Here is a 26592-nt window from a genome sequence, read left to right as displayed (position 1 = left end):
GTATTACTAAAGCTTGCTGAACAAGTTAATTACTTGGAATTGCCAAGTAGATTTATAACCAGAAATGATTTTTTTGAAAGATTAAATATTTTCTTTACAGAATGAGAAGTAGACACTATGACATGTGGCCTGAATCTAGACCTCATAACAATCCAATAAATCCAAAACTGGGTTAAAGAAACCACATCTAACATTATCCCTTTCCTTTCCAAGCCTTCTGCCTCTGTGCTGCTCATGCTTGTCACCCTCTTAGATCAGACAGTAAGAGCTATACCCTGGATCCCAGTCTCTTACTCTTCTCACCAGCCATCTCTAGCCATCGGTACTCTTTTCAGAAAACACAAATGTGATCTGATCTTTCCCCTGCTCAACATCCTTCAATTATCAACTGGCCCATAAATAATAGCATGTAAACTCTCGTGGTTGGGATTCTCTAGTGTGTGGTTCCTACTTTGCTTTCCAGCCTTACCTCCTATTTACAATGTGCCCCCCACTGCCACTAACAACTTCACCTCCAATATACTCTAACTGCAAGTGTCTAAACATTTCTTGCATCCTGCTGCCTCCATACAAAATAGAACAAACGTGATATTTTTAATGGGAAATTCGGGGTTTAGTCCATCATTCACCAACTTTGACTTGGTACAAGTCACTTTCCCTCTCTCTTCCTTGATTTCATCATCTATAAATAGGAAACTAGGAAGCATATATACTTTACAGAGCAACAGTCAAGGTCAAAGGAGAATGATGGTGAAAGCACATTTTAAGTTGTAAATTAGCTTCTGGATTATAGTTATTATAAATATGGCCATTCCCCTTCCCAGTTAGATACTTAGCTCCTCCTGTAGGTAAATGCCTTGTCTTCATTTTGGTATCCCAAATCTCACAATAATATCCCCTCAAAAAATGTGTGCTGAATAGAATGAAAACATTCTGTATTTTAGGTCCTAACAATTACAACATGCATCATTAAAGGTTTACACGATACAGGGCTATGGAGGATAGAATTCTCACACCCTCACAAATGAATTTTAAAGAAGCCTACAGATGAAAGAATCCATCTCAATAATATGCATTCTGTTTTCAAAAAGTAATTAGGTCAAAGGAATTAGCACTATTATGATAGGTCTTATTATTACTACTTTTCTTATGCTATTTCTAATAATAATACTATTTACAAGGATCCTGGGAGCTACATAATAGGTAAAGTATAGAAAAAGTCAATGACTATTTTGTAGAAATTTTCACACCTTTAGCATTCATAAGATCCATGAAGTATTAGCATTCATAATTCATAAGATCCATGAAAAAGTTTTCAAGATGCATTAGTTTTAAACTAAAGGGTAAAAAAAATGAAGGAAAATGGAGAGAAAAAAGAAGATAAAAAGAAGAAAGAAGTTGCCTTTGTTCATTGTTAATTGTATAATTGCATTTTATATTACAGTTACCCTTTCTTTCTTTACAGGTAGTACCGTCTGAGAAGGAATGAATCAGAGAACACAGATTTTGAAAGCTAAAAGTTTCCTTATGGGTTATCAATTCTGCTGTAGTTTGGATATGGTTTGTTTGTCTCCCCAAAATCTCTTGTTGAAATTTGATCTCCAGTGTGGTGGTGTTGGGAGGTGGGGCCTGGTAGGAGGTGTTTGGGTCATGAATAGATGAATGCCGTCCCTCAGGGGTGAATAAATTCTCACTTTCTTAGTTCTTAGAGAGTTCTTAGTTCTTAGTTCTCACTTCTTAGTTCTTGGAGAGTTGCTTGTTAAAAAGAGCATGGTACCTCCCTTCTTCTCTTGTTTCCTCTCTCACCATGTGATTTCTTGAGCTCAGGCTCCCCTTCACCTTCCACAATGAGTGGAGGTAATCTGAGGCCTGTACCAGATGCAGATGCTGGTGCCATGCTTCTAATACAGTAGGTAGAACTATAAGGAAAATAATCCTCTTTTCTTTATACATTAGCCTCAGGTACTCCTTTATAGCAACATAGAATAGACTAACATAAACTCTAAACTCATTTTTCAAATGAAGAAATCGAGACATAAAGATGAACAGGAATGGCCCAGTGTCTTAAAATCTGATAAGAGCAGATTAACTTTCTGCAAACTGATTTGACAGTTATCTTTAAATATGTATTCCTTCTAGAAAAGCAGACACTGCCACTTCTGTCTCATATAATGGTATCTTTATTTCCTAGAGAGTCTCTCCAAGGTGACAGGAAGTGGTTTTCCTAAAGCTATGATTAACAGCCTCTATGCTTTGTGAGGCATCACAACTACAATGCAGGGAACAATACTCTAGTGCCCTCACAGAGTTTCTGAGCCTCCCACGGCTACTAATTTACTATGAGGGAGTAGGTTAGAACTCAAGAAGATTAGATTCTTCTTTATTATATCAATATCCTTTTATTTTGTTAACCTAATGCCCCTAACATTTCCCACCATTATACTTCTTTCCTTCCTTTTATACCCAAAGTCCTTAAAATAAGTGGTGTATGCTTACCACCTCCTTTAACTTTCTCACTGTTTAATCTGCTTTTTGGCTGCTTTCCATATGCCAATATTCTGCATGTCAGGGACTTTCCTTTTAGATGAATTCAAATGTCTTTTCTTAATATTCTCCCTTTTGATTCCTTGGTCATATTACATAAGTTTAACTAATGCCCTTCTTGAAACTCTTCCATAATTTGGCTTTTATCATCCTGAACAACAAACTTTCCAACCAACACTGACCACTCCTCTAATTATAACTTATCCTCTTGTCTCTTTTCTGTGGGTATTTCTAAAGCTTACTGGTCTTATTGCTCTCTTCTCCTGGCAAATTTATCTATGCTGATGGCTTCAATGACCATGTCAATGTTAATGATCCCCAAATCTTGGTCTTTATTCCTGATCACTTATGAATATTCTAATCTTATAACTCCACCATTCTCTTAGATCTTTGCCATATGCTAACTTATGTCTAAAGCCAAAGTCATGGTCATACTGACTAAATTGTGCTCCTCTCCAATATACCATTTTAAAAAACTAACACTAGAAATTTCTTTTTTTATATGTCAAACATATAGTCATCTTTACTCCTACTTTAAAATGATTTGAAGAAAGGAGTATTCAACTGTATTATTTATTCTTTGTTTTCTTGGTAAATGCCTTCATTTCTATATCTGTTGTCATTACCTGCATCCATTCACCCACCCATCCATCCATCCATCCATCTATCCACTCACCATCATGCCCTGGTTTGTCTTCCTCCAGATAAACCTACTCATAAGTGATCTGTACAAAAAACTTGCAGTGCCAACTTTCACTTGATTGAGTATATTAAGTGTTCCTGAATATATTAAGCAGTTCCATCTGATATAACTGTTAGTTTTCATCTGCTTCTAACTTGAATTCTCTCTAAATTAAGCATCATGTGCCCAAGGCTGTGCTCTGTTACAAAAGGGTGGTATCGGTACAGCCTATAGCAGCTGCACTATGTCTTTTGTTCATTCTTATTTGGGTTGAGAGCAGTTCCACGGAGAATAAAGAAGGTGGAGAGAAACGTCCCACTGCAGTGACAGTTTATTTAATAATGTCCTCGTGCCAATGTCATCCTCACTCTTATGAAGTATTAATTCAAAATCTCTAGTTGTCATTTCTAGATTTTGCCAAAGAGTTACTTCCCTTCATGCAGCACAGCTTCCAACAAGATAGAGCCCTTGGCTGCTGTACTTGGAGAGGCTGGCTTCTGTGCCAAAGACATGTATCATTCTGTGTGCTTTCTAGCTGCAGTCTCTTTAAAAGCCAACTGTGGGTAATCATCTCAGGGAATAGGCATCTATGTTGTAACCCTTGAAGAATGTTAGCAATCTTTCATTTTTCTACATAATTTTTAAGTCCTGTTGTTTCATAAGCTTATTTATTCTCTGTCTTCATTTGGCAAATATTGTTTGACAAATATTCTTGAGCTACTACCATTGGATACCAGGTATTTTGTTTGGTTCTGAGAATAAAATGTTAAATCTAATAGACCCAGACTGTGCCTTCATAGAGTGGGGAGGACAGATACTGGACAAACAATTACGAAGAAGTTTGAGGAGTATAATGAGGGAAGTACAGAGTTCTGTAGAAGCACGTGGTATTAGCATTACTATCTCAGTTCCACTACTTGTTGGCAGTGAGATCATAATAAAGTTGCTTAATCTCTCAAAGGCTCATTTCCTCATACCTAAAATTGTGGCCAATAATAGCAGCTGCTTCATAGATTATTTTTATTAGGATTAAAATTTTTTAAATGCATTTAACGCAGAATTTGTCACATAGTAAGTACCCAATAAATGTTAACTGCAATAATAAAATAACATTAATTTTACATTCCAAATCATTTTATTGCATTAACTTATACTTCTAAAACTTTAAATTCTGTTTTTTAAATTCCTGGCAGCTATATGTTTTCACTTCTGACTCAATGCTTTTAAAACTTCTATATGTTTGTCCATTAATTCAGTTCCTCAGGCATTATTTTATTTAACAAATATTTATTGGGTGCCCACTATATACCAGACCCTGTGTCAGGCACTGATAATAAAATGCTGAGCACAACAAATAGGATCCTTTCCCTGAGGAGCATACAGTCTACTGAAACAGAGGGGCATTAAATAAACCATCACAGGAAGAAGTACAGGATGACAAATGGTCTCAACATAGATGTAAGTACATTTAAAGAAAAAAAAGATAATGATCTTTAGCAGGGCAAAGGCAAACGAGATGCAAGCTATAAAATTAGAACTAGTCCTAATATCATGAAAATATTATACTTTCTTCTAAAGCCCCAATCCAAAAATTATAAGCATTAATCTTAAAGCCTAGAATACGTGTTTCCAATAAGCTTCTACTTCTTTGCTCTATAAGGTAGCTGAAAAAATCATACTATTTATTACAATTTTGCAATGGGCTACATTATTCAATTAATGACAGTTTAAACATGGTCATATTATTTAAAATGATAGCTACACTAAAACTCTGTTAACATTAGAAATATACTACTCTATTTCAATCTAACAATGCCAGCCACAACATACACGTTTCTTTTGCCAGTGAAAACAAGCAGACACATTAATGAATACACTGATGTTTTATTTGTTTCCAGGCCCCAGTCAAAGTGCTTTAAAATGTGGACTCTGGAATCTACCCTAACTGTGAAACCTGTGGCTAGTTACTTAGAATCTCAGTGCTCAGTTTCTTTATTTAGTAAAGTGGGGTTAACAATAGTATCTACCTGAAGTGTTAGAAGAGAATGTGACATGTGCCAGGTGTGGTGCCTCATGCCTGTAATCCTAGCTCTTAGGGAGGGAGAGGTAGGAAGATAGCTGGAGCCCAGGAGTTTGAGACTTGCCTGGACAATATAGCAAGATCTCATTCTCCAGAATAAGGAAACAAAAAAGACAAAGAAAAGAAGAGAATGTGACATGTATTGAGAACCCAGTAATATTAGGGATGAAATGGTAATATTAGGGATGAAATTAAGCTATAGACTCTAAGCATAATTTTTTTTTTTGAGACAGAGTTTTGCTCTTGTTGCCCAGGCTGGAGTGCAATGGCGTGACCTGGGCTCACCACAACCTCTGCCTCCTGGGTTCAAGTGAGTCTTCTGAGTCAGCCTCCTGAGTAGCTGAAATTACAGGCATACGCCAGCATGCCTGGCTAATTTTGTATTTTTAGTAGAGATGGGGTTTCTCCTGTTGGTCAGGCTGGTCTTGAACTCCCAACCTCAGGTGATCCCCCATCTCGGCCTCCCAAGTGCTGGAATTACAGGCGTGAGCGACTGCGCCTGGCCTCTAAGCTTAAATTTTTAAAAATGAAGGATTTGAGGATATGACTCAGGGTGATCAGTCTCCCTAATTTGCTGGGGACTGTAGGGTTTCACCTGAGGAAGAACTTCCAGTGAGTCTCATGAACCAATGATGAAATGTATGATGAATCAAGAATCATGATAAATCTAATTTGGGATATTTGAGGGTCATGAATTTTAGTCCTTGAATTTTGATTGGTTAACAATATTTTAGTGTTTGCCATATCCCAGAAGCAGAAAGCCAGGAAATAATAAATGGTGCTTCAAGCACACCTGGACTAGTCTACTACTTCCTAAAATAGGCAGAATTTAGCACCTGTCCTTTAACAAAGGCTTGAATAACCACAGCATTTAGAGAGAAGAGTTAAAGGTAAGAGAGAGACCACTGGTCTTTAGATATGTCCTAAGAGCATCACAATAGGTATAGAATGAATAATAATGCTAAATTAAATTCTGGCATTCTTGCTTTTTTATTCTTCTTCTCATGGAAGGTATATATATTATCTTGATGTATTGTTTCCCTTATAAACCTTGAACCTTAATATGGTGTCTAGCAAATGTTTGGTTTTTAACAAAAAATTGTAGAGTTGAATATTCTTAAGGCTGAAGAGATTAACTTTTTATATTCTTTTTTTTTTTTTCACTTTACAGATCAGTGCCTGTTGCGAATGTATATATCAATTTAAAGAGAATTGGAAAGTTCCAAGGTTTATTCTCACACAGTTGACTTTGCAGGTTAGTATTTATTTTATCAAACATCACTTACGTGCCCTTTACACATCTAGCTTTGGGAAATTACCATGGTTAGTTTTCTTAGCTCATGCTTCATGATGTACATAGTTTTGCCAATTGTTGTAATGTCAATATGGGACATATAATATGCTAAATACACTACTGTATTTAGCAACTGTTCCAGTAAAGCATTCTCCAGCTGTCTGGGAGCCACAATCCATAGTCTTAAATAGATGTATCTGTCATCAGTTTCATTAGCTTTGGATTATATGTGTCATCTGTTGGTTTTGGGTATAAACTGGAATGTGCAAATATTTTTCTCATAATGTATTTTTTTAAAAGGCACACAATTCCCTAGATATTCATTTTATTCCACAAATTCAGAATCCATAAATTTATTCCACAAATTCAGAATCTACAAATAATTTTGCATTTTAATTATATGTTATATTCTCATTTATTTGATCTATTTATTATTATCATCTATTTCATTTATTACATCCATTATATTTTCATTTCTGATGCCAGAATCCACCTGTGACTATTAAAGATGTAGAGAGGTTTGTTTGCCCTACATCATTCCCTAGTTCCTGCTGAGCATGTACTTAATGGAAAGCTGCAGCAGAGGACTGGGGAAAGCCTTAAATTGTTGGGTAAATGGTAAAGGAAAGTCTATTTTCATCAAATTGAGAGGCTGAGTTATTAATGTACATGTAATCAACTTAACAGATTTGAGGCAGTTTGCACTGTAAGCACAGATGGGCTAATGATATACAAAAGTAAAAGGAGAAAATCTTTATTAAAAGATCCTACGACACAGAAATATATAAGAAGACATAGACTTTAACCCTGAGTTTCCTCGTTCACAAGGGTAAAAGATAAAACAGGACAGTTATACTTCACTTTGTTTAGAACAACGACTCCCAAATTAGTACTCCCTAAGGAAAGTTAAAGACAAGTGATCAGGACCTGGGTATCTCTCATCCCTGAGTCAAACAAACCAGTTCCATGTTCACCTGTTTTCCATATTAGACTAGTTGGTAAATGCTTAACAGTGCTGGAGAATGAGAGATGGGAAGGTTTAGTTTGTAGTACCTGAGACTTCAGGGGTGTAAATGTACATACTATGTCCAATTTCAAGTTATCAACATGACATAACCAATCACAATGTTGGGAAGAGATGCGCACAGTTGACTCTCATGAGGTAAATACTTGTCTGGATGACCCGTTGGCCTCTTTAGTGCATCTGCTGTGCAAATTACAATTAATTACCAGTGATATGTTGATCACTCCAAGTATATCTCTGGCTTTTCTTTCTCTCCTTAGCCTTTAGAGTCATTTTCTAAATACCTCTTGGATACCTTTATTGTCAGGTTCAGCAGACAATTTGTACTCAGTATGTCCAAAACCAAACTCACTCCCCCATATATATACATATACTTCTGAATTCCCTCTCTCTTAATGGCATCATTATCTGCCCAATCATTGACAAGGAAACATGGGAGGTATCTTAGAAAACTTTACCTTCCATATCAGTTGAGTATCAAAGACTATTTATTTTACCCACAAAATACTTGTCAAATCAATCCTATTCTCTCCTTCTTCATCTGTACTCCTTTAGTTCAGGCCTTTATTTTTGTATTATAATAACCTCCCTACTGGTTTTACCTTTTCCCCTTCATTTCCACATTTTTGTGAGTTATTTTACCAAATATCGTTTGTATAACAAAACACTCATTGAAAACTACTCAATGAAAATCCATGGACCTCACAGACACTAAGATGTCTTCCCACAGTTTGCTTCCAGCCTATTTTTTCATTTTCATCTGCCAATGAATCCCCTACAATAAAGATGATAAAAAATAATTTCTGCTTCTTCTCAACCACAAGCTTAAGACAGATACCACAAATTAATCACAACCAAGCTTTCACATGGAATAAGGATATAGCTTCAGAAATCTCATGATTCAACCATGGCTTTCAAGTGGCTACCTACACACTCACAGGAATTTGTTCATGAAAGGCAGCATACTTGGCACCCATTTATCTTCTCTTCCACTTTTTATACCATAACAATACTTGTCATTCAAAGAACATACCATGTGGAATTATGCCATCACGCCTTTGAAAATGCTATTCCCTTTACCTGAATTATCTTCCCCATTCATATTTTTCAGGTATATTTACATTTCATCTTTCAAATTTTCTCTCAGGTGTCACTTTTTCTTTGACATTTCCAAGACATCATCCAATCCCCCAAACTCCAAGGAAGCTAAACCCTTTATCCTCTGTGCATTGCAATTATCTGTATGCTGACTCCTCAACTAGATTGAGTTTTTGTAGAAAAGGGAAGTATCTAATTCGTCTTTGTTTTCTTAATATCTAACATATTTCCCAGGACACAATAGGTTCATAATAGGTGATTGTACAATTATTGAAATATACAAGAACACACACACAAACCTGCCTCTAGCCTATTCCTCACCCCAATTAATCTCCCTAGACTAATTAGTTTTAGATGTTTATAAAGTGTAGAACAAATATCAGATTCACCTTTAGTCCCCATGATGACTTTACTATTAGTTAAAGTAAGATGAGTAATTTGGTACTTCTCTTAAAAGATTGAACTGGTTAATTCCAAAGCATTCTGGCTCAAAGAGATAAGAATAATCCAATAAGTCAATAAGAATAACCTTACTGCATCAATAGGAACTAGATAGAAATATAACTCTAAAGCTCTATATCCTTTCTTTGTATGTCTTTTAAAAAGAAGCAAAAACATTGAGGTTATAAAATATAGAAAACATTTTTAAATCAGAAAGAAAAAAATGTGTACATTTCAGGAAGATTTTTCTACCACTATATATAATGCTATAACTAATTATAGGATTTTCTTACAAACTTCTGAGAATTAGAAAAAAAATCATTCCCTGAGTATTCTTTGGAATTGCCATTTCAATGGTGATGAGAAACATGTATTTGAAAGACAATATGAATAACAATATGCTTTGTCTAATGTCTACTCCCAGTATTTGACTGGTATACTTGGAGGAAATCCATGAAATATTTGACCATAAAATTGTCAATACTGCAAGAGGATTTTCCTTGCCCGATGTAAGGCTGCCAGATAATTAGTTTGAACTCAGATTTATGGATAAATAAGAATCTCCATCCAAACTATGAACAATTATTGTCCTTGATTTCCTATTCCACATCACCAGCAATGATCCTAGGTTCTTAAACATTCACCACAGAAATAACCTAAGTTTATATATGTTGCAGTATAGACTTTTTTTCCTTCTCCTTCCAAGGCTCGTTTTTTTTTTTTTTTTTTTTTTTTTTAATTCATTATTTTCTCATTTCTTAAATCAGAGATTCTTAGGATGAGTTTATGGTGTCCATGAACCCTTAACACTACATATAAAACATGTAAAATATATGTATATTTTCCTTGGGAATAGTATAGTTTTAATATTTTTTACAAAGGTATGTGCATCAAAAAACCCATGAAAGACTGCTCCATTAAAAGTTGCTTTCTGGGCCGGGCGCGGTGGCTCAAGCCTGTAATCCCAGCACCTTGGGAGGCCGAGACGGGCGGATCACGAGGTCAGGAGATCGAAACCATCCTGGCGAACACGGTGAAACCCTGTCTCTACTAAAAAAATACAAAAAAAACTAGCCGGGCGAGGCGGCGGGCGCCTGTAGTCCCAGCTACTCGGGAGGCTGAGGCAGGAGAATGGCGTGAACCCGGGGGGCGGAGCTTGCAGTGAGCTGAGATCCGGCCACTGCACTCCAGCCCGGGCGACAGAGCCAGACTCCGTCTCAAAAAAAAAAAAAAAAAAAAAAAAAAAAAAAAAAAAAAAAAAGTTGCTTTCTGTTCAATATTCCCTCTTCAACAATATTTTTCTTTTATTATTTGCTATGTGTTCAATCTCTACAACTGTGAGAGCTTCATTTCCCATTTAGATGATATCCTGATTATGGACAACAGCTACCACACTCAGAATCGCTCTTAAGCTCTAGATCTGTATTTCTTAATGCTACTGGACTGACCCCTTAACCTCATTACGTCATTCCAAAATAATGACTGGAGGACAATTCATTGGATTTGGCACTGGAAAGACAAAGCAGTCTGCCTCAAAGATGTTTTTATCCTTTACTGAGCATATAGTATGCTCTAGGAATTGTGCTACAGATTTTACCTTAAAAATCGCATCCCATTTAATTCTCCCAACAAATCTGTGAGATTTACAGATAAGGAAACTGAGGTTTAGAGAAATTATATAACCTGCTTAAAATTACGTAATAATTTAGTTGGGAAGACCAAATTTGAATTGATTTTGTCTGTCTCTAGGGTCCAAGTTTTTATCACTATGTACTTCTTTTAATGGTTCATGGTTGGAAGCAGGTCATTGCAATAACATTTACACTATGGTAAGCACAGGATCACCTAGTACTTAAAAATCCTCTACAATTACCAGTGGCCTCAATAACCAAGTCCATAGTCTTTGTCATCCTGTAGGCTGGAAATTCATTTGTCCCTCTTGTCTTCTTAGGATAATTATTTTATTTTCATAACCTATTCAAATGAGTGTCACCTTCTAAGTAATTCACTGAGGCAAAATTAGTGAATGTGCCTCCCTGTTCTCCTATAACACTTATGCCCTTACCACAGGGCTTGAATGTAATCATTTGTTTACTGATCTTTCTCCATTCCCAGATAAATCTCTTGGGGAGAGGAGCTATGTTATGTTTCTCTAGCACCAGTGATGATAGTGCATTGCCTGGAACATATGGCAGGGTATTCAGTAAGTGTTTGTATAGTGAATAGTATTCAAGCTTTATCTGCCTTTGATGTTGAGCATCTTTATAGGACAGAAAACCTCAATATAACATATCTTTGATATGGCCATTTTCTGTATACATAAATATCATTTAAGTAATATTACATAAATGCTCCACAAAATATGGATAGCTTTTAGATTTTTATGTATACATTTTACATTGTTTTCTAGAAGTTTGACTTCAACTCTTCAAATGTTTGACCAACTGACACATATATAGAGGGGAAACTATTATATGGGGCTAGGAATAAGATGATATTTTCTAACTTGCTTGCTTGGTAAAAGAATATTTGTGTAAGAAATGAGATTTCAGAAAAGTCATAATAATTAAAAAAAAAAAAAAAAGAAAATACTTGGAAGAGGTATGAGAAAACCCATGACAGTCTGTTCAAGAAGAAGATGGCAATGATTAATATTGGAGAGGGGTACCAACGTAATTCAATGGGAGAAACAACAGTCTTTTCAGCAAAAGTGCTGGGACAACTGGATATCCAGATGAAAAATAATGAAGTTGTACCCTTACCTCACAAAATTTACAAAAATTAACACAAAGTGGATGAAATATCTAAATGTAATAACAAGAACTTTGACAAAACTCTTAAAAGACAGTATAGAGATAAATTTTTATAACCTCAGATTTGACAATGGTCTCTTAAATAGGACATAAAATTGGTGAAAGAACAAGCGATGATTTTAAAAAATTAGACAAATTGGACAAACAATGATAAAAGTACAAGCAGTGATAAAAAGCATAAGCAATTACAGAAATTACATAAATTGGACTTTATCAAAATAAAAACTTTTGTGCATCAAAGAACACTGTTGATATAAAGAATTACACTCTCGAGTATTAAAAAAAAACCCACACAATGGGAGAAAATATTTGCAAATCATGTATCTAAGAGTCTAGTATCCAGAATATATAAATAACTCCTACAACTCAACAATAAAATAACCGAATTTAAAAATGAGCTAAGACAATAAAAAATGGCCAATAAACACAGGAAAACATGCTCATATTATGGAAATCAAAACCAGAATGAAATATCACTTTATCCCCACTAAGGTGGCTACAATAAAAAGAACAACAATAACAAATGCTGGCAAAGATGTAGAAAAATTTGGACTTTCATATGTTGCTGATGGGAACATAAAAAGGTACAGCCACTTGGAAAACAGTGCGGCAGTTCTTCAAAAAGTTAAACATATAGTTATCATATAATACAGTAATTTTTCTAGATATACACTTAAGAGAAATGAAAACATATGTTCTCATAAAAACTTGTATACAAATATTCATAGCAGCATTATTCAAAATAGCCCCAAATAGAAACAACCCAATTGCCCATTAACTGATGAAAGGAATAGACAAATGTGGTATATCTGCACAATGAAATATTATTCAGGCATTAAAAATGCTATAACATAGATGAACCAAAAATATTATGGTAAGTGAATGAAGCTAATCAAAAAGACCATATATTGTGTAAGCCTCCCACCCCTGCCTTTTTTTTGAGATGGAGTCTCCCTTTGTCACCCAGGCTGGAGTGCAGTGGTGCAATCTTGGTTCACTGCAACCTCTGCCTCCCAGGTTCAAGCGATTCCCCTGCTTCAGCTTCCCGAGTAGCTGGGATTACAGGTGCCCGCCACCATGCCCTGCTAATGTTTGTATTTTTAGTAGAGGCAGGGTTTCTTCCTGACCTCAAGTGATCTGCCCACCTTGGCCTCCCAAAGTGCTGGGATTACAGGCATGAGCCACCCCATCCAGCCTTGTATGAGCCTATTTATATGAAATTTCCAGAATATACAAATCCATAGAAGCAGAAAATAGATCAACATTTTCTAATAGCTGGAAGGAGGAGGAATGGGTAGTGACTGCTAATGAATATGGAGCAGCTTTTTGGGATGATGAAAATATTCTGGAATTAGTACTGATAGCTTCATAATCTTGTGAATATACTGAAAACCACTGAACTGAACACTAAAATGATAAATGTTATGCTACGTAAATTTTATTTCAGTTTTTAAAAAAGTACTTTTTTACATAGCATTGTTGTAAGACTAAATTAAAGAAAGTATGTAAAGTGCACAGGACCTGTATTCGATAAATACTAATTCTTATTATTTTTTTAAAGGATTGAATGGTAAAGATGGCTTTCATTCATTTGGGGGAAACAAAAATAATTACAGTTTATATGAGATATGGAAAGAGGATACAAGTCTGTTAAAATATTGTTTTCAAAATACTTTGTATAGGGCTAATGAATCAAAAGGACCACTTTATCCACATTTTCCTGACAAGTGAAATTTGCGCTAATGTAGGTACACCAAGATGTGCTTCTTCTAAGTATCACTACAATAACAAACACCTAGGGATGGACACAGCACTCCATCCAATAACTGTGTGAACTCCTTACCAAATTATTATTATGACTAATATGTTGGTTGCTATATCACATAATAGATATGAAAAAATACAATGTAATCACAATAACAAAGATGTCAAGAGTTTCATATCATCATTAATAGAGCTACTGGCTGTAGCAAAAATATTTTAAATTATCAAAGCTAACCTATAATGTTTTCACAGGTACAATATGTAGTGGTGAACATATACCTTTAAATAGCACAGCACATTGTAAAAGTCACTCTATGTCATAAGAAGTGTATATAAATAACTGTTTATGATTCTACATCCCTGAAAAATGTGCATGCTGCACTAAATGTTTAATGTGTCCTTGTCCAAAGGGGAATACAATATTAATTTTGTTTTGAGGACAAGTTAACTCTAGACAAAAATAGGTAAGTTAGGTAGGTACAACAATTTTAGAAAATTCTGTTCCTGAGGTGGTGGGATTTTTTGGGAACTTAGCTTTCTCAAGAACATAATATTAAAAGACACTCTGTAAATTCATCCAAGTTTAATGGCGAAGAGATACAATAAATGTTATGAAGTTTAGTGGGGGATACTTTGGAAGTAAATGCCAAAGATTAAAATTTAGAGAAGACCAAAACCACAAAACAGTTCACAAAGTTTTAGTTGAATGAAAAATTGTAAAAAATCACATCCAATTCCTTCAAACAATTTGTTTCTTCTGAGATTTCAGGTTTAATTTTGGTTATCCCATGACATGTAGTTCACAACACTGGGAAAAGAAGGGAAAAAAAGAAAAAATATATTTTATTTGCATAGTTCATATTTTTAATATTAATGTACATATCTAAGAATGTTTTCTTCATAGAGCTTTCATTCTACTTTTGTTTTATGTGTAATTAAAATTCAAGAGGATTTGACATCCCAAATCCTTTTTTTTTTAGATTATACTTTATGTTCTAAGGTACATGTGCACAACATGCAGGTTTGTTACATATGTATACATGTGCCATGTTGGTGTGCTGCACCCATTAACTTGTCATTTACATTAGGTATATCTCCTAATGCTATCCCTCCCCTCTCACCCAACCCCACAACAGGCCCCGGTGTGTGATGTTCCCCTTCCTGTGTCCAAGTGTTCTCATTGTTCAATTCCCAACTATGAGTGAGACCATGGAAACCATCATTCTCAGCAAACTATCACAAGAACAGAAAACCAAATCATTTTTAAATGTTTTTCTGTATATGGTCAGCAGAAAACACAAAATAAAGTGATCCTTCCACCTCAGTTTCCCAAGTAGCTGGGACTACAGGAATGCGCCACCAAACCCAGCTATTTGTTTATTTTTCATAGAGATAGAGTCTCACTATGTTGCACATTCTCCACCTATCATTTCTTTATTAATTCTAACCTTAATGAAATAGTTCCTGATTTTTAGATTTACCTCCAATTTCCCCATCCCATCTTAAATACTACCCACAAACTGTTCTGAAAACGCTTTTCTAAATACACACAAGTTTCCTTCTCAAGAACCCATAATTTCTCCTTGTTCATCAAATCAATTTTAAGTATCAATCCTAAGATACCCCATCAACTAACCTAACTTTGCTTATCTAGTTGTATTTTCCCCATTCCCTAACACATACCTTCCACTTCAATCAGACTAATTTTCTTCATTTCCTCAATGTCAGACTCATACTTCTCACTTTATCATGTTTAATTATAAAACCTACTCATCACTTACTTAAATTGTACCCATTCTATAAGATCCATCTTGTGAAGTACTTGTTTGTGCCATATGTTCTTCACAATAACTTATATCTTGTATTGTTTATGACATTTAATCAATAAGCCATGTTTCTCATGTAATTGAAGAATAGGCTGGTGAAATCTTAAGTGCTTAACCAAAGTGCATTGAACTGAACTAAATTTATATAGTTAACTTGAATTTATATACTTCAATATTGTACTGTTGAGGTTAAACATCTTAAAAATTACTTTCATATTATTTTATATTATTTATTTGGTCACTTCCAAGTTTTCTCAGTGACAGAGCTCATGGACCACAGTGAGCTGTAGCTGTGCCACTGCACTCTAATCCAGGTGACAGAGCAAGACCCTGTCTCAAAAATAAATAAAAACAAATGACAGATGAAAACTTTATTCCATCATATGATGTAATTTTATACATGTGGAAGTAAATGAATAAGCTTTCATGCACAGAGCACTGGAAACTTTGATGTAGTTTATTCTGTCCAATCTATAAAATTATCTAGCAAAGTAATGAGTACTTAGTGTAATTCTCCTGTTTTCTGAGTTCACCTGTTGAGGAAAAACTGAAGGGTGTTTTCGTAGTCAAGGTTCAAGTGAATTTAAGTCCTGAGGGATGAAAACTAAAGTATATATACACATAAATATTTTAGGGAACTTTCTTAGGAGACACAGACACACAGACACACACACACACACACACACACACACACACACACACCCCTAAGAAAGTCTCAAGGAAAAAAATATCAGTGGAATGAGCCCTTTTAGGAGAAGCAGAATAAAAGACTGATTACAAATCAAAAAGCCAAAGAAGAAGCCATAGACAGAAATGGAGACAAGATCCAAAAGCCAGGCTGAAACAGGAGGGCAATGAATCAAGTCAGGAAATAACTGATATGAAGCACACTGGTACCTTAATAGGGGCTGAGTATGTGGGCTAGTTTAAAGGTGAAAAAGTCTCTTGACTCCATAGATACAACAACACATATTTCTAAAAAGAAATTCATTGAAAAGGGGGAGGAGAATTATTTTATTCCTTTAGAAAGTATAAGATCAAAGGACAGAGCAACATTTTTCCAAATCTGCTCAAATCTTGCCAGACATGGCATTGTGTCATTCCACTTCCACTTACAGAATTAGCCATAGTGCTTCTAATTATGACCACTGCAAAAAAAGTAAAAATACTAGTAAAATGTAAATTGAAGTGAAAACTATTCATTTATAGGAAAGGTATCATAAAACTCACAGACATTCTTGGAACTGGAGATTTATAAAATCTAGATACCAACTGAATATGCAATTGTTTCTTCTGCATTATTTGCCCAGGAGAACTAATACTTCACAAACTGTGTTTAGACTATATTAGCTGAGCAAAATTAATGACAAGAGAATGCCATGAGACAATTTTGATGGTGGCTTTTCATATCATGAATACCTATCTTTCAAAAGAGGAAGCAATATTAAATATGCTTAATATGGTTTAATCCTCTCAAAGACTTCGTAAGGTATGAATGAAATTCGAACGTGTGTCAGTTAGGTTTTAGTACAGGAAACAGAGTAAGTTTCAGGTATTTTAAGTAAACAGGGATTTAAAACAGGGAATAACATGCTTACTAAATCTTTGAAAAGACTAGAGAGAGAGGCTCTAGGCTGGGAATTCAGAAATGTTTCCAGAACACTGTAGAACTGACTTATTAGAGAAAAATGACCTTTGCTTCAATCAGAAAAGTGGGGACTCCAGAAGTCACTACAAAATTTATTGACTTCAAAATCATACCACTGTAGCTATAATTAAGAGATCAGGGAGCCACTACTGCTCACACCCCTACAGCCTCTCAGACCCTAGAACTCGGATGCTGGAACCCATCACAGAAAAATCATGTTTTCACATCTCACTTATTAGCAGAAAACAATGGACGCAGCAGGAAGATGACCTCCACTTGACTTTTGCCTCCGAATTTCAACAAGTGCATCTAATTGGATGAAACTTATTTACATTTAGAAGTTTAATGGCACAGGAATCTGGGAGAATGCAGTTTTTAGCTTTCCAGCTGCTGTAGTATAGAAATACACAGTATGAAAAAGTGCAAATGGTTGCCAGTTGGCCATATCCACCATACTGAGATTCAAAGGTTTTACAAATTTCTTATCCAAGGTCACAGAACTTGTGAGTGCTAGAGCAACAAACTTGAATTCAAAGATTTTGGCCACTTGCCCAGTGCTCTTTCCACTACATCAGTCTACAGCACTGATTACTCTCTGAAGACATTTGCCAAAGGAGACATATTTTCAAATCTTGTGCTAATTATATTTTTCACTGAAGCATTAATTCAGGCATCTGTGAACATCGTTACCTTTTAGTCTTATGTCAAACCTAGTTCTTCTTCCAAACTCAGACTTAATCTTATTTTACAGTAATTACAGTTAAACCAACACTGCTAGGGTTTAATACCTTCGAGTATTTTTCTCAGCAGGTTTGCTGCTTAATCCATTTAATGTCAGAACAACACAAACCTTCTTATTAAAATGGGGGAAAGGACATTATTAGAGACTGCATTAGTGTTTTTTTCTTCTTTGGGGTAAAACCTACCAATACGGCAATATTTGCACCTTATCTTTATTTTGTTTTCTGTTGACTATATACAGAAAAACATTAAAAAAGGGAAGATTTCGGATGTTAAATCCTCTTGAATTCTAATTACACATAAAAGAAAAGTAGAATGAAAGCTCTCTGAAGCAAATATTCCCAGATTTGTACTTTAATATTAAAATTAAAAACAGGAACTGTGCAAATAAAATATTTGGACAAAATGAAAAAATATAATGCCTCAGTAATATCTCATTAATATTCAATTAAATCATCACTTTCATTTCAAATGCACTTTAAAGTAATTTGGGGAACATATTTTAAAATGCACATACATTGACCTAAGTACAAAAATTCCTAACATATACCATAAGAGAAAAATATAAATTACTACCTAACACTTCTGATTAGACTTAAGCAACAATACTGTGTTAAAATTAAAGAGGTGATTAAATTCATATAAATAAAAGGTAGATATCATTATTATAGTTAGAAGAGATTTGATTGTGCTCTTTAAACAGGGAAATAATTATTGTCCAAAAGTTGTTAGATCAAGAGGATCTAGTAGTTTTGTGCTAGGAGCATATAAAAAAAAATATAATAGGCCAGGCGCGGTGGCTCACGCCTGTAATCCCAGCACTTTGGGAGGCTGAGGCGGGCGGATCACGAGGTCAGGAGATCGAGACCATCCTGGCTAACATGGTGAAACCCCGTCTCTACTAAAAATACAAAAAATTAGCCAGGCGTGGTGGTGCGCGCCCGTAGTCCCAGCTACTTGGAGGCTGAGGCAGGAGAATGGCGTGAACCTGGGAGGCGGAGCTTGCAGTGAGCTGAGATGGCGCCATTGCACTCCAGCCTGGGCAACAAAGTGAGACTCCGCCTCAAAAAAAAAAAAAATATATATATATATATACACATATATATATATAAAATAAACAATGTATGTGGTTTTTAAGGATCAAATAAAGAAGTTTCTGAGTCTTGTGTAGGTTAGATTACATCAGTTTCACAGATTATTTATCTCCACATATTAATCAGATACAGAACATTAACTTTGTAAGAGTTGACATATTTTTAAATCAAAGACAACTATTGTGTTCAGCATAGAAAGCAGTGAAGGCTGTGATTAACCTCGAGAGAAGTTTGGGGTGCTTGCTAGAGAAAACAATTGATCCTGAGATTTTTTCTGAACATTTTTATTTGTCATTGGAACCCATCTTTTGTAAAAGACTGTTTTCACTCCTGAAAGTCATTATGCACTCTATCTCTGTGTGTACACACACAAACACCTCTATATATAATATACACACATAAAAATGTTGAGGGGTATTTTTAGAGAGACAGATCGCACAATAAGGCTTTTTCCTTTGCTTTTTACATAGGAAACTAAAATAATAAGTTCAGTTTAACTTCTAAATTCATTCAAATTAGAAACAAAAATAATTAAAAATTGTGATAGCATATTCTTTTTTGTTGAAGGATCTTTCACATTAAAGTCAGCAGTATTATTTGGTAAGTGGGCTAGAGAGTAGAACTTAAAAAATACATCCCTATCTCAGTAATCCCATATATTTAGTATCCTATAAGAAATGACCAGGCTGGGCATGGTGGTTCACGCCTGTAGTCCCTGCACTTTGTGGGGCTGAGGCAGGTGGATCACCTGAGGTCAGGAGTTCGGGATCAGCCTGACCAATACGGTGAAACTCCGTCTCTACTAAAATTACAAAAATCAGCTGGGTGTGGTGGCGTGTGCCTGTAGTCCCAGCTACTCGGAAGACTGAGGCTGGAGAATCACTTGAACCCGGGAGGCGGAGGTTGCAGTGAGCCGAGATTGTGCCACTGCACTCCAGCCTGAGTGATAGACTGAGATTACATCTCAAAAAACAAAACAAAACAAAAACAAACAAAAAGAAATTACCAAAGACCATAAGTTGTAAACTACAGAAGCTGAAGGCACCTTTATAATGACTTTATATATACATAATTATATATAATTTAATATATATATATGTTTGTGTGTGTGTGTACATTCTTTTTTAAACACTTGCTTTTTAAACAGACTTATGTTGGACATATATTTCAATGTCAAAGATATTGCTTTTCATTATTCTTTAGGTAAAATAATGAGGTGTACATGACTCTAGTAAGAGCTAATTGGAAAATAACAACATTTGACACTCCTTTTCTGTTTTTGTTTTCTTATTTTTTGACTATTAATTAAAAGGATGTGCAGAAAAAATATGAAAAATTAAGTGTTAATTTCATGGTGACAGATATTTACCATCTATTTTTTCTGAGCATAACATATAGTAATATAGAACTCAGAAATTACTGGCTCAATGCTATTGTTTATTACCAAATTAACCATTATTATTCTAGTCATCTATTGAGCAGTATAGTTTCCAAATAAAACTTAAATTGCCACTTAGAGACCCGACCCTAAAGATGTAATGACATAAAGTGCTCAGTTTTGAGAAGTGTATTTCACTTTGTGTACTGATGTATTTTCCTCATCTTGTTGAGCAGATACTAAAAGGTAAGAAAAGGGCTATTAAGCTACAGCTATTAAGTACTATTTATTATTATTGAAAAAAATCACCTTTAGCTCGACTGATAATGACATTTCTTTTAGAAGGACTGAGTATGTGCCTAAAACCACGACCTACTTCATAATTGGCTAATACCTTCAGTATGAACAAACTTTTTAAGCATAAACTGTTGTATGTGAGGCTATTTCTTTTATTAATATTTCATGTAGGGCATGTTTATAAAGATTTGAGAAAATTCTATCAGAATGTCAACCTTTTTGTATCCTAAAATAGGCAAATATTAATTAAAACAAAGTGGTCTGGGGGATTGAATTACCCTATACTGACCTCCATTTTTCTCATCATCTTGTTAATGCAGTTCTTACTGAAATTAACATTTGTCTGAACTGTTCAAGAGTAACTAAAAAAAATCAAAGTTTGCATTTTATATCATTCATTTGCTTTACATATACAATCAAAGCACTCTAGCAGGATACAGATTGGTGTTTTTACTAATACAGATGTATGTCGACTTTCTTTTAATAGAGGAGATTTGCTTCAAAGAATTATACAAAAAGCTGGCATAAATATGACCACTCACAAAATGTGTTTAAATAATAATATGGAAAAATGCAACACAAATATGTAATGAATATTTGAAAACCCTAGTTTCTGAAGAGTTTAGATAGGGATTGTTTACATTATAATCTACTTGGTATTTCTTTAAATACCAATGTATCCCAAAATAATTATTCGATTCACATGCTTTTCTCTGAAACATATTTGCTTTATGTAATTCTTTATTTAAAGACTCAGATTACCAGAATGAATTCAACCAAAAGCCAGGATTAAAAGAATGTAAGAGATTTGTCCAAGATCTGGGAATAAATTGAATCCTTCCTACTCATTTTCATCAGAAGCCCTTGCTTCTGTGAAGGCAGATGGGAGCTCCATCTACATTCAGGCAGGAAGACCACTCAACTAAAGTTTAAAGTTTTACAAGGAAAATTCCTACAGCTTGCTTTAGGAGGGAAGGGTGGAGACCATTCTGTTTTACAGGACACTCCACCCTCAGCTATATCCCCTTGAATAATTATGTAACCAGATCTCCTTCATCAACTTACCAATCAGGTAATGGCAGGTATTTCTGATGCTTGGTATAGGATCTGAGTGAGGAGAGTCCTAAGAATATTACTTATAGCAGCTGTTTTGCATAGTATTAATGTGAAAAGATTTAACTTGCAGTACAAGTTAACATTTGTTCCAAAAGTTTTTTTAAAAAAATCTATTATTTTAGCATGTAAGTCTTATAGACATAAGTCCTGTCTACTGATACATTAGAAAGTCTTAGAAAAGTCAGCGATTATATACAGGAAAGTGGATGCATAAGAACAAGCAAAAAGGTATTAGTAAGGCATTAGAAACTATTACCATCTTAGTAAAATAACTGGTGAATACAGCAAAATGAATAATTCGTGGTTAGTATAAATCAGCTAAATTCTTGAAATGCACAACTAACTACACATATTCTTCAGTCCACAGAGGCTGTACAATGGAGATTTGGGATTCTAACTTTGTTTTTAAACTGGAGAAGTGCAGAAACTTTGAATCTTTTTAAATTTATCTTCCATCGGTTTCCTGTAATATCAAGATTTAGAGCAAGGTCTAAAGCTTCATCTTACGTAAAAGTTAGGTGCCTAATATGTCTCCGTCCTGACCTCCCATGGAAACACTTATCAGGCTTCAGATATTTTTTCTCTCAATTTTTTAACTTGGAAGTACATGGCTATTTATTTTTGCACATATTTTCTTTCTATTGTGCAATTTTTCAACACATGGCAAAGTTGAAAGAATACCACAAATGTTTGTATACCTTTCACAATTGTGTATATGTGTGTGTGTGTATGTGTATGTGTGTATGTATATATATATATGAATGCTGCAGCATGTATTTCCTGAGAATAAGGATCTTCTGTTACATAGCCACAATACCTCTATCACCCGTAAAATCCTGATTCCAGGACACAACCTAGATAAATTAAATAAAAATTTTTGTGGTGGAGCCAAGGATCAGTAATTTTTACAGTTCTCAAGTGACTACAATACACAACAAATGTTGAGAACCACTGTCCACGTATTAATTAAATTTGTTAAACATTTTCAGTAAAGAATACATTTTGTTTCTTAATATGAATAAGAATGATAGCCTTTTGAAGTTTAGCAAATCTAAATTATATATTTTAGGTCAGCGTTTTACAATAAGTTACTTTTCCTTAAGCTATTCTTATCAAGTTAATAATTTTCTGTTAAATAAATGTATTTTATCTTAATTTCAGTTTCTTCTATATCGTGATTTAAAATGCAGAAAGTATGTATTGTTATATAGATTCCAAATATATTTATCTCCAAAGTTAAATGGATTTTAGTAAAAATATTTATACATATATATTTTAATAAAATGTTTAATAAATTAGACATGAATCTTAGCACGTGAAACATAAAGCTTTTTTTATAACTTTCCCCATAATCAAATTTTAAATTAGTGAGAATTAAAGGGCCGGAAAGAAAAAAAATCGAAATCCAAACTTACTGCATGTTAACATTTTAATAATGTACTTTCACGTGTTAAAAACCTAAATGTTTTTTACAACAAAGCATTATCCATAAGTGAATTAAAAAAATTCTGACTAATAACAAATTATTCCTATATTGTAGTTTCTTTGTCAGAATTAAGATTAGCATTATCTATTAATTACTTCTCTGTGGCTTCTATGACACTGTTGTATCCAAGCAACTGAAGAAGACATTAAGCATTTAGATGTCTATGTCTGTTCTTCGGTGTTAACAGTAAAAGCAAGCAATGTGTAAACTGATTATTTTTAATAAATGAATCAGAACAGTTCAAAGTGAGATAAGTTATACATTTTAGACTGGAGTAGAAGTCACAAGACCCAGATTCTAGGCTATGATTAGCACGGCACTTGATCTCTCTGGGCCTGAAGTTTCTCACCTGTTAAATGCAGGATTTAGTTATGCCAAAGGTCCCAAACTTTCTCAGTTCACAGCATTCGTAGTGTCTCAGTAATTTTTTCATGGTGTTGCAAGCTAAAAGAAACACCTAACAGTTCCATTTATTAAACAGTTAAATCCAAACTTATGTTTGTCTATCCTAACAACTTAGTAGCTATTTAAAAAGTAATATACATTAACATTTTTCATTCTTAATGGGATGTGCACATCTGTTGAGCACTTTATAACTTCTCAAATCTTGGAATAAACTTGGAATCCACTACCCTCATTCCTGTTCTACAGTAATTTTCCCATAGTCCTTGTGTTTTATTACAGCAATTTACAAGAACACAGCCTCACAAAGATATGATGATGTTGTCAAAAGGAATAAAGTACAATTTAATGTGTAGAAGTTCTGAACTACCTCAAGAAAGTGGTTTGCATGGTGTCCAACTGATGTCACTGTGTTGGCCTTGAAAATTTAAAATATTCCATGATAGTGCCCCTTTAAGTTTGTTGTGGTGCTCCTGGGGTGCCTCAGTACATAGTTTAGGAAGTATAGACTACCCTCTGTAAAATACTTCATATAGCTACAATGTATGCTGTAAACTGTAAAAGCAGAGTATGAGTGAAATAGATAATTCTGAGGGCCTGAAGTAAGGAGCTGCAGCATTGAAGAGGAGGTTAAAAAGTGATACATGTTCAGTCTGCATGAAATACCCCTTCCTCCCCAGCTCACCTATAAAATGCCTACCCATGCCTCAAAACTCAGTTCAAGCTCCCTCATAGTAACCTCCCCTTACCAAGTCAAATCCACCTATTATACAATCTCAGAGTATTCATTTCACAGTACTTGTTCCAGTTGTAATTATACATTCGTGTAACTATCTGATTAATTCTTGTCTCTCTCGTTAGAATGGAAGCTCTAAGAGGAAAGAACATGTCTGATATCGCTACCATAACCCACAGTGTCTGGTATATTATATGGGGCCAAAATCTTGCTTAGTGAAATGAACTGTGATAGAATAGGTTGAGCATTCATTTTGATTATTTTCCTTTATTCAAGAACAGCTGATATTTATAATAGCATTCCTAAAACATTTTTCTCATACTATTTCTCAGGAGAAAGAAACCCATACACATACAGCTGCATCTGAAACCTCAGAAAGTAAGATCAACCCAATTGATTAAAAGGATGTTCTTTGGATAAGGTAATCAAATGTTCACTGACTCTTATAGCCAAATTAATTGTTATGAGAAAAAAAATCATGTAACTACAAAAAAAAAAAAAAAAACTGCTCACAAAAAAATTTTTAAATCTTAGCAGATGGCCACAAACCATATTTTGAGAACCATGTTCCACAGTGCCAATACAGGAAGTTTCTAGATAATGGCAGCTCATTTTTTTTAAATGGCATTACACTATACAAGTTTTATTCACATACTAGCAAAACTGTTAAGGTAAGTTCAGTTACTATCAAAATGAATTCTGGGAATTTTATTGATATTCAATTTTAATCTTAATTATGCAAATATCTGTTACTTAACTAAGACTGTGTAACATAATACAGCATATGACTTCTGGATAATGAAAATAACCCTAAAGTTAAACATAAAAAATAAGGGTATGAAAGTCAAAATAAGGTGGAAAATGACTGTACCTAATAGCCAACAACTTTAAAAAGGGTAGGATATTTTTAAATCTCTAAATTAAGATTGGTTCATTGCATTTAGTACATCTCTTTTATGAAGAGGAGTTATAAGCTACAGAATCAATATATTATGTTTTGATATAAAATTTTCACCCTTCAAGTTCCTAGCTAGGAAGAAATTACTCTTTTACATTTACACGTTTTGAGTAAGCATAGAGAAATGAAGAAATGAAAGAGAAGGGAAAATAGAGATGGTTGATTTTGCCTCTGCAATTGCTAATTCATAAACATCAAACTTTCCCAGTGTACACTGTCTTCTTTGGGAATTTGCTCCATCTTTTTCCTTAAACTGAAAGCTGGCTTACTGAGGCTATCACTTCCCTATAAGCTCTCCCAAATACTGCCTAATTATTTTCTCTTATCACACATCCAGGATATAGAGTGGATGTCCACCTACTTCCCTGTTGTCACTTCCCAGATCACTTTTACTTTATGCTCTTCTAAAATTAAACAAAGATCATCAACCACAAAACACAGTTGTTCTTTTGTAGCTCATGCTAGAATACCCTTTGTTCCATCTCCTTCATCTTTCTGATCCAAAATTTAGTAGCCTACTACATTTCACCCACCATCCTTCTTTCCTCCAGCTATGGTAGAGAACTGCTCCTCCAACTTTATGTACATTTGAATCACCTGGGAGTTCTTGTGAACTTCTGGGTCTGATTTAATATGGACACCCAAAGAGTCTGCATTTCTTATAACTCTCATAAGAAGCTGTGGAGTACTCTGAACAGCAAAGTACTGGAAGTGCTGTTTCTGTTAGTATCTAAACTATTAGTCCTAATCTCCCATTTATGCTTTGGCACTCATTCCCTCCTGCTTTCGCTATCTTAATATATATCACTCCTTAACTGTTCCCTCAGGTTCCCTACATAGTTTATCTCCACCCCTCTAAGCTGCTCAGTATCACCCATTAAAGAACTAAACCAAAACAAAACTAGAAAACCCTCATTTAACCCTTCACTCCCCCTACATACCATCTGATGTGTCTCTCATCCACAGTTAAACTTGGAAGAATTGTCTGCTTGAGGATGCCATTTCATCATCTCCAGCAATCCTGTACCCACTTCAATGTTATTTGCAGGCCCATTACCCCACCAACACAGCATTCACGAAAATTATCAATGACTACACACTGAGAAGACAAGAATGACATTTTCAGTTCTCCTCTAATTTGAATTTCTCAACAGCATTCAATACTGTTAA

General features: G+C 34.7%; 1 long non-coding RNA gene across 1 annotated transcript; it reads right to left on the bottom strand.

Moving 5' to 3' along the window:
* Positions 1-12500: 12500 nt before the first annotated feature.
* On the bottom strand, positions 12501-26521 carry LOC141410015 (uncharacterized). The gene is made up of 3 exons (XR_012433217.1): positions 26364-26521; positions 23676-23770; positions 12501-14548 (listed from the first exon to the last, which is right to left on the bottom strand). It is a non-coding gene; the product is annotated as an uncharacterized lncRNA (long non-coding RNA).
* Between the last annotated feature and the right edge of the window lie 71 nt (positions 26522-26592).

The sequence above is a fragment of the Macaca fascicularis genome, chromosome 3 (genome assembly GCF_037993035.2).
Source record: "Macaca fascicularis isolate 582-1 chromosome 3, T2T-MFA8v1.1".
In the NCBI taxonomy this organism is placed as follows: domain Eukaryota; kingdom Metazoa; phylum Chordata; class Mammalia; order Primates; family Cercopithecidae; genus Macaca; species Macaca fascicularis.
This window is presented reverse-complemented; position numbering and strand designations above follow the sequence as displayed.